The 10,263-nt window shown below is 48.3% G+C and overlaps 1 long non-coding RNA gene across 1 annotated transcript; it reads left to right on the top strand.

The window, feature by feature from the left end:
• Window positions 1-103: 103 nt before the first annotated feature.
• Window positions 104-9,771, top strand: LOC123941198. The gene is made up of 3 exons (XR_006818230.1): window positions 104-178; window positions 7,987-8,046; window positions 8,938-9,771. It is a non-coding gene; the product is annotated as an uncharacterized LOC123941198 (long non-coding RNA).
• Window positions 9,772-10,263: the final 492 nt, after the last annotated feature.

Raw genomic sequence — 10,263 nt, 5'->3', positions numbered from 1 at the left:
TTCACCCTGCTCTGCACTCCAGCGGTCTGCTGGGTGCCCTTTTGCCTCCTTGGCTACTGGCTGGGCTTGAGACCTATTCCTTTCCCACCTCCCTCCCTTCCAGGTCCCCGCAGACGAGCTGAGTCCACGGAAGAAGTCCACGGCTCCTGGCTGGGGGGCCTGCGAGGCTTTTCTCCAGGTAGTTCTGTCTGTTCCTCTAAGGGCCCCATTTACCCCTTCAGACACAGCCCGGAAGTGGAAACAGCTCCCCTTTGCTCTGTGGCTTTTCCAAATGCGGCTCACACCTTTGCAAATAGTCCCTTTATAAGGTCTCTCCAAAGTTCCCCATTTTGATTGCGCCATCTGTTTCCTGCTGAGACTCTGATGGTCACAGAATATATATCAGCAGTGTTTTCCAGATTACTACACGGAATCCGCGTGGACTATCACCGCATAGGACCGTGTTGGATATATTCGGGGTATACCTATGCCGTAATTCACTTAGCGATTCCCTCACTGGTCTACATTTACTCTGCTTCCCGTTTTTTCCATGTCGAAACCTCAGCGAAATACTCCCCAGACAAGAAATGGTGGTTTCTTCTATTGTAGGCACTTCTTTTCCTTTCTGGGTTTAAGTTCTTGGCACCCAGGACAGGATCCTTTCAGGTTTGTTTTCCGTGGAGGACCTTGGCTGCCCTCAGGGAACTTAGCAGATGGTAGTGCGGAATTCAGCCCAGTGACGCCAGAGGACTAGCTGAGCCCAATTATGTGATACAGGTAGAAATTCTAGGATTGGGGCGGGGTGGAGATGAGATATGGTTATTGGAAGAAGGCTGCTGGCTGACTGGGCTGTTTCGGGACAGGGCTGTCTAATTATCACCCAGTTTCGCTGATCAGACTCCAGAAGTGTGCCCTCCTCTGACTTGGTTTGATTTGTATATCGAAGATGCCAGTTTAGTTTTCAACTAGAAAAATGTCTGTCAGATGCAAAAATATCTTTGCGTCAACATGCCCAGCATGTTGTGTCCTAAGAGTTGAATGAAGCCAAGTGGTAACTGGAGTAGGGTTTAGGGAGCAGAGGTTGATTGTGAGGAGCGGTCAGATGACCTGGAAGCTGAAGAGCACTGGAGCTGGGTATCCAGACTCACCCAACCCCACAGCAGGGATGACCTTGCCAATGGACCTTAATATCCCCAGCCTTTTGGCCAAGACCCCCTTCTCTGGCCAGGTAGTGCTTGGATACACATGGGCTACCTGAGCCTTTGTAACTCCTCCTTTTCCTTGCTTCTGACCCTCCCTTTCACTGCAGCTTTACAATTGTAATCTGCACAGGAATCACCTGGGAATCTTGTTAAATACAGATCCGGATTTAGGAGGTTTGGGGTGGGACCTGGGAACTTGCAATTTTAATGTATGCCCAAATTCCTTCAGGACTACCTAGCCTCCCAGAGCCACTGAGCCCTTTAAAAGAATGTCTTTCGTATCTCTGCTCTAGTTCTGACAATGGTAATTTATAATTTAATGTTCAGACGGGCAATCTTCCGTTTTAGTCCCTGGGTGAGGAGTGGAGTGCCTGGTGGTAGCTTCCTAAAGCAGCAAAGGGGCAGAATCTCACCAGGGGCACCTTCACTCACCTGGGGGTCACGGCCTGGCTCAGACATTCTGGTTGGTTTTTTTGTTTTGTTTTTAAGATTTTATTTATTTATTTGACAGAGAGAGTGAGAGTGCGCACAAGCAGGGGGAGTGGCAGGCAGAGGGAGAAGGAGAAGCAGGCTCCCTGCAGAGCATGGGGAGCCCAATATGGGACTTGAATCCAGGACTCCAGGGTCATGACCTGAGTGGAAGGCAGACACTTAACCAACTGAGCCACCCAGGTGCCCAGACATTCTGGTTTCTTGCTATTATTCTCTTTCGTGGCCTGGGAGCTGCAGACCAGCCACTCGCCTACCAGTCACTTGACCTAAAGCCCTGAGGTCTTTGATTCTTCTCTTTACAGAGAAAGAAAAACAAAACTTGTATAAGTGTTTGTGAAGTGACTTAGCTTGAAAACTTCAGAGACAGTCCCCTCATAATTTTAAATGAAGAATTGACCAGAATAGGATGGGGGGAATTAATCGCAAGCCTATTACTAACACCACTTTATGTTTTATTTAATTAATTAGCTTATTTTAAAAGATTTTGTTTATTTATTTGAGAGAGAGCTCATGAGCACAAGCAGGGGGAGCCGCAGGCAGAGGGAGAAGCAGATTCCCCACTGAGCAGGGAGCCTGATTCAGGGCTCCATCCTAGGACCCAAGATCATGACCTGAGCATAAGGCAGACACTTAACTTTGTAACCAACTGAGACACCCACGTGCCCTTGTGCTTTCTTGAATTTCTGTGTACAAAGAATTGCAACAATTACTGTCTCTCCCCCGGTTTTCTGTGATCCTGGCCACTATCCCCACTCAGGCTTCCATCATCACACACTTGAATTTTTCCCATAGTGGTCAGTGTAGGTTAGTGAGACTAGAATGAAAGCTCCGGGAGCCCGACTATGGGCCAGGCCTTGTGCTCTGACAGTAGGAATGACTGTGTCCTGAACTTCAGGAGGCCCAAAGACCTGAAACCTGTCCCTGCAACAGGATGAGAAAGAACAGTGGTGGAGGTGAACAGGGTCCTGCATGGGGCTTGGTGATGGCAGGCTGCTCCTTTCTGTTGGTCTTCTGGACATCACGTTGTCTTCATCATAGGTACTGAGTCTTGTGTGTTCCCTGGTCAAGATCCTTTAGTAACGGGGTACCTGGCTCGCTCAGTCGGTTAAGCGTCTGCCTTTGGCTCAGGTCATGATCCCAGGTACCTGGGATTGAGCCCTGCATCAGGCTCCCTGCTCATCGGGGAGTCTGGTTCTCCCTCTCTCTCTGCCCGCCCTCTCCCCTGCTCACGCTCACTCTCCCTCAAATAAATAAAATCTTAAAAAAAAAAAAGTCCTTGGGCAGTTAAAAAAAAAAAGGTCCTTTAGTAACATCACAGTGCCAAGACTTCAGCTTGGCATTCAGTGTCCTCCATTATCTGGCCTCTACGTCTTAATGGAGCCTGATGCCAGTCACAATGTTCTCCTGATCGGCCCGACACTTACTGCTGCACACACCCATGATTCCATTCAAAGAGTCATAGCAAGAACCTTGATATTACTTACTTACTGCTTGTCCACGTCATTCTACTAAGTACTTTTTTTGTTTCAGCACCTTTTTTTTTTTTTAAGATTTTATTTATTTATTTGACAGAGATCACAAGTAGGCGGAGAGGCAGGCAGAGAGAGAGAGAGAGATAGAAGGGGAAGCAAGCTCCCCGCTGAGCGGAAAGCCCCATGTGGGGCTTGATCCCAGGACCCTGGGATCATGACCTGAGCAGAAGGCAGAGGCTTTAACCCACTGAGCCACACAGGCGCCCCTTTAAGTACCTTTTTATATTATTCCATGTAATGCTCACAGCACAATGGGGTCGGGAACTTGCCCACACAGCTAGAACATAGCCGAGTAGAACTAACCCCCCCAGGTCAATGCCAAAGTCATTTCACACTGGCCATTCCACCCTGCTGAACGGAGGGCAGAGAATGGCATGCATGAGGGGTTAGTGATAACGTCTTCCTTGCTCTTGCTTCTCCCACACCTGAAACACTCACTTTCTCCCTCAGGAAGCTCAGTGTTGCACTTCTCTCTCAAAACACCCCCGAGACTCTCCCTCACCTTGAATCCCCTCAGTTGTTGCTTGATGCCTTTATACTGTATGATCTTGGATTACTTATGCTTCCAATGTCTTGGGATTATTCTCTAGTGATTTTGTGGAGGTGCATTTGAGCCTGACTACAGACTGCTACTCAGATTGGCTAGACGGCAACATCCATAATAATAACAACTAAGGATTAATGTTGCTGAAAATGGAGACCAGTTATTCAGAGCACCAGCAGAGGCATCAAGAAGGCCTTGCAAAAGAAAAGAAAAGGAAAAAAAAAGGCTGTGCAGTGTAATTAGCCTAGTCATATCTCTGGGCTACAGTTTTCTCATGTGCCAAGTGCATGGGCTTAAACTAGATGATCTTTAGTCAACGAATATTTATTGTACCCCCCCCCCCCTCCCCCCCCCCCCCCCCCCCCCCCCCGCCATGTACCAGGCACCTTTCTAGGTCCTGGAGATAAAATAGACAAAAATGCTTGTTGTTATTCTAGTAGAAGGAGACGACAATAGAGTAAATATGTAAATACAGAAGGTCTGTATTATGTCAGATAGTGATAAGTGTGATGGAGAAATACACAGCAGGGAAGGGGAAAGGAAATGGCGAGGAGCAACATTATCTGACTTGTATTTTAGAAGACTCACTAGCAGCCGTAGAGAATGGAGAAGAGATGTGAGTGGATAAGTGAGAAAGCAGGAAGGCTCATGAGCAGATAATGACAGCAATCCCGTCAAGGGCTGCCGGTGTGGCTTGGGCAAGGAGTAGAGGTTAGAAGTGGTCTGATTTTGGATATATTTTGAAGGTCAAGCCCGCTTAATTTACTGATGGATTGTATGTAGAGCAGACTCAAGGATGAGTCCAAGGTCTTTGCTTTGGAAGGAAGGAACATCTGGGAGGATAGAGTTGCCATTAATGAAAATGTGTGGGGGGTGGGGAATGAGGGGGAGACTGAATGGAGCAGGTTTTGAGGAGACAACCAGGTGGAAATCTGGAGTAAGCAGTGGATACATGAGTCTGGAATTTAAGTGGGGGGAGGCTCCGGCTAGAGATAGAAAGCTGAGAGCCATTGCGTTATAGGTGGCATTTCAGACATTTCCTTAAATTCTCTTGGCCCTGACTCTTCCCCCAGCTTGATATCATGTAGATTTGCCATGGGTATGAATGGACAAGTGCCTCACCCCTACCTCTCTGTGCACCTCTTGCTTCTTGCACAAGGGTGACTGTAGGACAACCTGGAAACTCCCTCAGTGCCTCCATATGTATAACTCAGAACTATGGGGGCATTGATGCTCGTGGGGCCGCCCTTAACCCACGGTGGAAGGAAGCTGATGGGTGAGTGTGGATGCCTTTTTATCCCTTGACAGACAGTTCTGAATCTCCTTAGAAGTGTCTGTGGAGAAGAGGGTCTGTATCCCATAGTGGTGGTGGTCAGCTCAATAATGTACTCTTGACTTGGTTTATCTTTTCTTCTCTCTTTCTGTGTCACCCCGTCTCTCATTTCTGCTCCCTGCAATTTTATTCCCAAATAAACTACCTGCATGCAAACCTTTGATTAGGGTTCTGCTTCTAGAGGAACCTAGGCTAAGCCACGTGGCATTTAACACAATGGGACTGAATGAGATCATCGGTGGCTTGGTGGAGATTGAGTACAGATACCAGGATTGAGCCCCAGGAGCCTCTAACATTTCGAGGTGAAGGAAATGAGGAGAATCTACCCTGAAGAATCGCCTAGAAAATGTAGTGTCTTGGAAGCCAAGAGAAACAAGTGTCAAAGGGAGAAGGAATGATCAGCTGATCCTCGTTGTCAGTCAAGTAAGATGAAGAGTAACGATGACCTTTAGGTTTAACCACATCGGGGGGACAGGGCACGGCGGGGGAGGGGGCAGGGGGTAGGACCGTTGACCTTAACAAAGAGCAGTGTGAACAGAGTTGTGTAGTGATTGAACTTGCCCGAGAGAAGCTGGCAGGGAAGTAGGGTCAGGAGAGACTTTTTTTTTTTTTTTTAAGATTTTATTTATTTAGGGGCGCCTGGGTGGCTCAGTGGTTTAGGCCACTGCCTTCGGCTCAGGTCATGATCTCGGGGTCCTGGGATCGAGTCCCGCATCGGGCTCTCTGCTCGGCGGGGAGCCTGCTTCCCTCTCACTCTCTCTGCTTGCCTCTCTGCCTACTTGTGATCTCTCTCTGTCAAATAAATAAATAAAATCTTTAAAAAAAAAAGATTTTATTTATTTATTTGACAGACAGAGATCACAAGCAGGCAGAGAGACAGGCGCGGGGGGGGTGGGGTGGGGGGAGGCAGGCTCCCCGCTGAGCAGAGATCCTGATGCGGGGCTCGATTCCAGGACCCTGGGATCACGACCTGAGCGGAAGGCAGGGGCTTTAAGCCACTGAGCCACGCAGGCGCCCCAGGAGAGACTTTTTAAAAGATGGGTGCTATTATAGCACATTTACATGTATTTTTTAAAGATTTTATTTACTTATTTGGCGCAGAGAGAGCACAAGCGGGGGAACAGCAGGCAGGGGGAGAGGGAGAAGCAGGCTTCTCCCTGAGCAGAGACTCCGATGTGGGGCTCAATCCCAGGACCCCAGGATCATGACCTGAGCTGAAAGGCATGAGGGGTTAGCGATATTGCTTACCTTACTGACTGAGCCACCCAGTTGCCCACATTTGAATGTATCGATATGCTGTTTTAAATGATTTAGCAAAGAGGGAAAAACATGATGCAGGGGCGAGGAGAGAGCATTGCTAGAGGGAGGGGATGGGATCCAAGGGCCAGTGAAGGTGTTTGCCTTAGATAGGAGCCAGACAGTTTATCCCCAAACTGCAGGAGGAAAAGCAGAGTATGTGGGTAAATTCTCACATCCCAGGGCTTGACCTGCAAGATGTCAGTCAGGTTTTGAGCCTGTGCCATCTGCCACACCCCTTCACTTCTCAGAGAGACCAGAGGGAAGCGACCTCCCCAAGGGCACACCACCAATTAGAAGCAGACGTGGAATCCAATCCGAGGCTCCTCCTGCCCCACCCAGCACCCGAGGGCTCTCCCCTTGGGAACAATCCTGACCCTACTCGGTTATCCACTTCACCTATGCTGAGTAGTGGATGGCAGCCTAGCAGAGGACCACCAAGCCACGGGGCAAGTGAATTAGAAGGTCGGCTGATGAGTCCCTGGGATCTCCCTATATGTATTGATTCAGCCTTATCTCTGTAAGATAGACTGTCCATGGGCAAACCGGGCTGAGCAAAGTCTGTCAAATGCAGAAGGAGGATACTTATTACAAATTCGAGTGCAAAACAAAGGGCACAAATCCTTCTGGAATATAGATTCCTGGTTTCAAATACTCGGTCAGCCCTTGTTTCCTGATTTGAGGTTTAGAAACACATGGTCCCTCTAAGCTTAGAGTTGAAAGCAGTAGAAGTGGCTGGACAGTGAGTGTCCGGGGTGGGGGCGGCTGCACCTAACAAAAGGGCACAAACCCCCTGGAAAAGCCGTACACTTCCAGGATGCTTGTAAAACCCCTGCACTCTCTCCCCCTAATTCCATTCATTTCTTGAACATTCTCTGTGCTCTGCTGTGACCGGCTGTGCTAAGGGCTTCAGGTACACAGGGGAAGGGAATGGGGGGGTATACAAGACAGATATACTAAAACGTCCTGTCTTCACCTTTTTACCATTATTTTTTTTTTAAAAGATTTTATTTACTTGAGAGACACAGAGAGAGCATGAGCGGAGAGAGGGAGAAGCAGACTTCCTGCTGAGCAGGGAGCCTGAAGTGGGACTTGATCCCAGGACCCCGGGATCATGACCCACCCCGAAGGCAGATGCCCAACCAGCTGAGCCACCCGGGGGCCTGGATTCAAAAATATAAATGATAAGCTGCTCTTGGGTACAAATTACTCCCATGTGAGCTTGCGGAGTGTGACCCACTTATCTCTAGGGCCGATCGCCAGTTAAATCCTGCCCAAGTGGCTGAAAGCCTGTTTGTTTTACGACAAACAGGAAAAGGGGCCCTCACTGAAGTTTGGGCCCAGGGCGGAGTCTGAAGCCAACGCTCTACTGTGTTTGTTCGGGGAATCCTGAAGCTGAGACCGTTTGAGATGCCTCTCTTCCCTACTTTTGGACCAGAATAGTATTGGAAGAGACACCCAGGCCTCCGGTTCTGACCACCACCGTTGGGGGCTTGGGGGTGGACTTGGGGGGTGGATGAGGGGCTGGAATGTCCCCATGTGATAAGCCAGAAATGTGTCTCTGAAAAAATAATCATGATGTCTTCATTTTTCTGTTGCCCTTTGCAGCTGTTTCCAAACCCTTGCAGTATCAGTGATTTCAAGGAATCCTCACCTCCTTCTGGAGAGGTAGGTGGAGTAGGTTTTATTATCACTGGGGTACAGCTGGGGAGACGGAGGGTCTGGGAGGCCATGTGACTCGGCCCAGGTCACGGGGCTAATAAGCGGCTAAGCTGGAACTCGAGGCTGGGTCTCCTGATGCTGAGTCCAACGCCCAGGTGACCGGGAGCCTTGGCAGCCACCCGGCCCTCAGATGAGGGTGTGGCCTTACCCCCACAGGACAGCCCTGCTCCGGGTCCCAGTTGGCCCATCCCAGCTGTCTGGCCTTGGGCAGCCTCAGGGTCTCTGGTGCCTCTTTCCTCATCTGGAAAATGAGTGAAATCATAGTACCTGAGTCCCCATAAGGTACTTTGAGAGTAAATGAGATATTATGGAGAAAACAAACCACCACATCTGGCCTAGTGCAGAGACATCCATAAATGTTGTGTCCTCCCCCCCCAAAAAAGTCTTTTCCTTAAGGCACACCCGAAAGAGTTATTTAAGAATCCTGCCGAAGCCTCATTGCTTCCCCATAATGCTACCCCTTGCTACCACTCTTTTTACTTTTCCTAGCCACACCTCTTGGGATCTTCCCCACAACCCTATAAGGTAATAGAACCCAAAAGTCTTTTCGCAATCTTATTTTTTAAAATAAATTATTTTTTAATCAAAGTATGTGTATATATATATATGTATATATATATATATATATATATATATTTAAAGATTTTCTTTATTTGACACAGAGAGCACAAGTAGGCAGAGCAGCAGGCAGAGGGAGAGGGAGAAGCAGACTCCTCACGGAGCAGGGAGCCTGATGAGGGCCTCCGTCCCAGGACCCTGAGATCATGACCTGAGTGGAAGGCAGACGCTTAACCGACTGAGCCACCCAGGCACCCCTTCTTCGCTTTTGTCTTACAGATGAGTGCAAACCAAGGCAAGAGAGGAGACCACCCTAAGGCAACACTTCTGTTGGCCACTGAGCTGGGACTCCGGCCCTCTTGTTCTTTCAAGTCTTGGTGACTGGAAATCTTTCATTGTCCCGGTTTCCCTCTCTGCCTTTGGAAAGCACAGCTAAGGGACCTAACGGAATTCTTCGCATGCTCAGGATTACCTTTCAGAATGAAAACATTGGAGAGCAAAGTGGGTTTGCAGCCTACAGATCCTCCTTCCAGCCCATGTGGCCTCCCAGCACCTCCTTGCAAAGGCAGCCCAGGGGGAGGGGTGAATTCCAGCTGACTCCCCACAAGTGGGTGACGGCTGAAAAGGTCAGAAGGGCACTGCTCCGGCTTGATAGTTCAGTGTCAGCTCTGCTGCGGGATATCTGAGAACACCTTGAGCAAGTCAAGGTGCACCTCTGTTTCCTCTTGTATAAGAAAAGAGATTATGTCTCAGCTGCCTTGCTGATAACCCAAAAGGGACTTGCTTAAGGACAACAGTGACGTGTTATAGGCACTTAAAAAAAAAAAAAGAACCCTTTTTTTAATGAAAAACTTCAAACCACATTTAATGTCAACCAAATGATATAATGAACCCCCACAGATGCTTAGTCTGTCATTAACCGTTCTGTCTCTTGTTTCATCTGTACCTCCAGCCCCTCCCACTTGGTTACTTTGTATAGTTCTTTTCCTGGATGAAATTTACAAACACAGTCATGCAGGAGGCTTAACTGTGTAACGTCGGCAAATAGATTTGTCCATGTAAACTATACCTCTATTCCAATATAGAATATTTGCACCTTTCTGGAAAGTTCTCTCCTGCCCAGCATGGGCAAATAAATAACTGAACTTACGAAACAAACGCGGATGTGAGTTTAGCACTCAGGGGTAGCACCTGCTGTCTTCGGGCTGGTTAGGTCAGAGTCGGATCTGCTGCCTTAAGCTCTTCTTCCCCTCCCTGCTTCTGTACATTCTTGCCATCTTGTGTGTCCCTAGAAGTGATGGCCTTCTGCCATCAGTCTCTGTGTCCAGTTATCCTATTACAAGGCCTTTACAACCCTAGCTGCAAATTCGTAGAAGCAATGTTTTGGGGCACCTGGCTGGCTTTGTCAGAGGAGCGTGTGACTCTTGATCTCAGGATTGTGAGTTTGAGCCCCATGTTCATTTTAACTAAAAAGAAATACATAAACTTAAAAAAAAAAAAAAGAAAAGAAAAAGAAGCAGCAGCTCTCTTTTGTTTTTCCAAAATACTTATTCTCCAGGTTTTTTCTTTTGTTCCGCTCTGTTTTTCTTTCCTATGACCGCTTGC

Source organism: Meles meles, chromosome 5 (assembly GCF_922984935.1).
Source record: "Meles meles chromosome 5, mMelMel3.1 paternal haplotype, whole genome shotgun sequence".
Classification (NCBI taxonomy): Eukaryota; Metazoa; Chordata; class Mammalia; order Carnivora; family Mustelidae; genus Meles; species Meles meles.
Note: the sequence above shows the minus strand (reverse complement) of the source record. Positions and strands in the feature narration are given on the sequence as shown.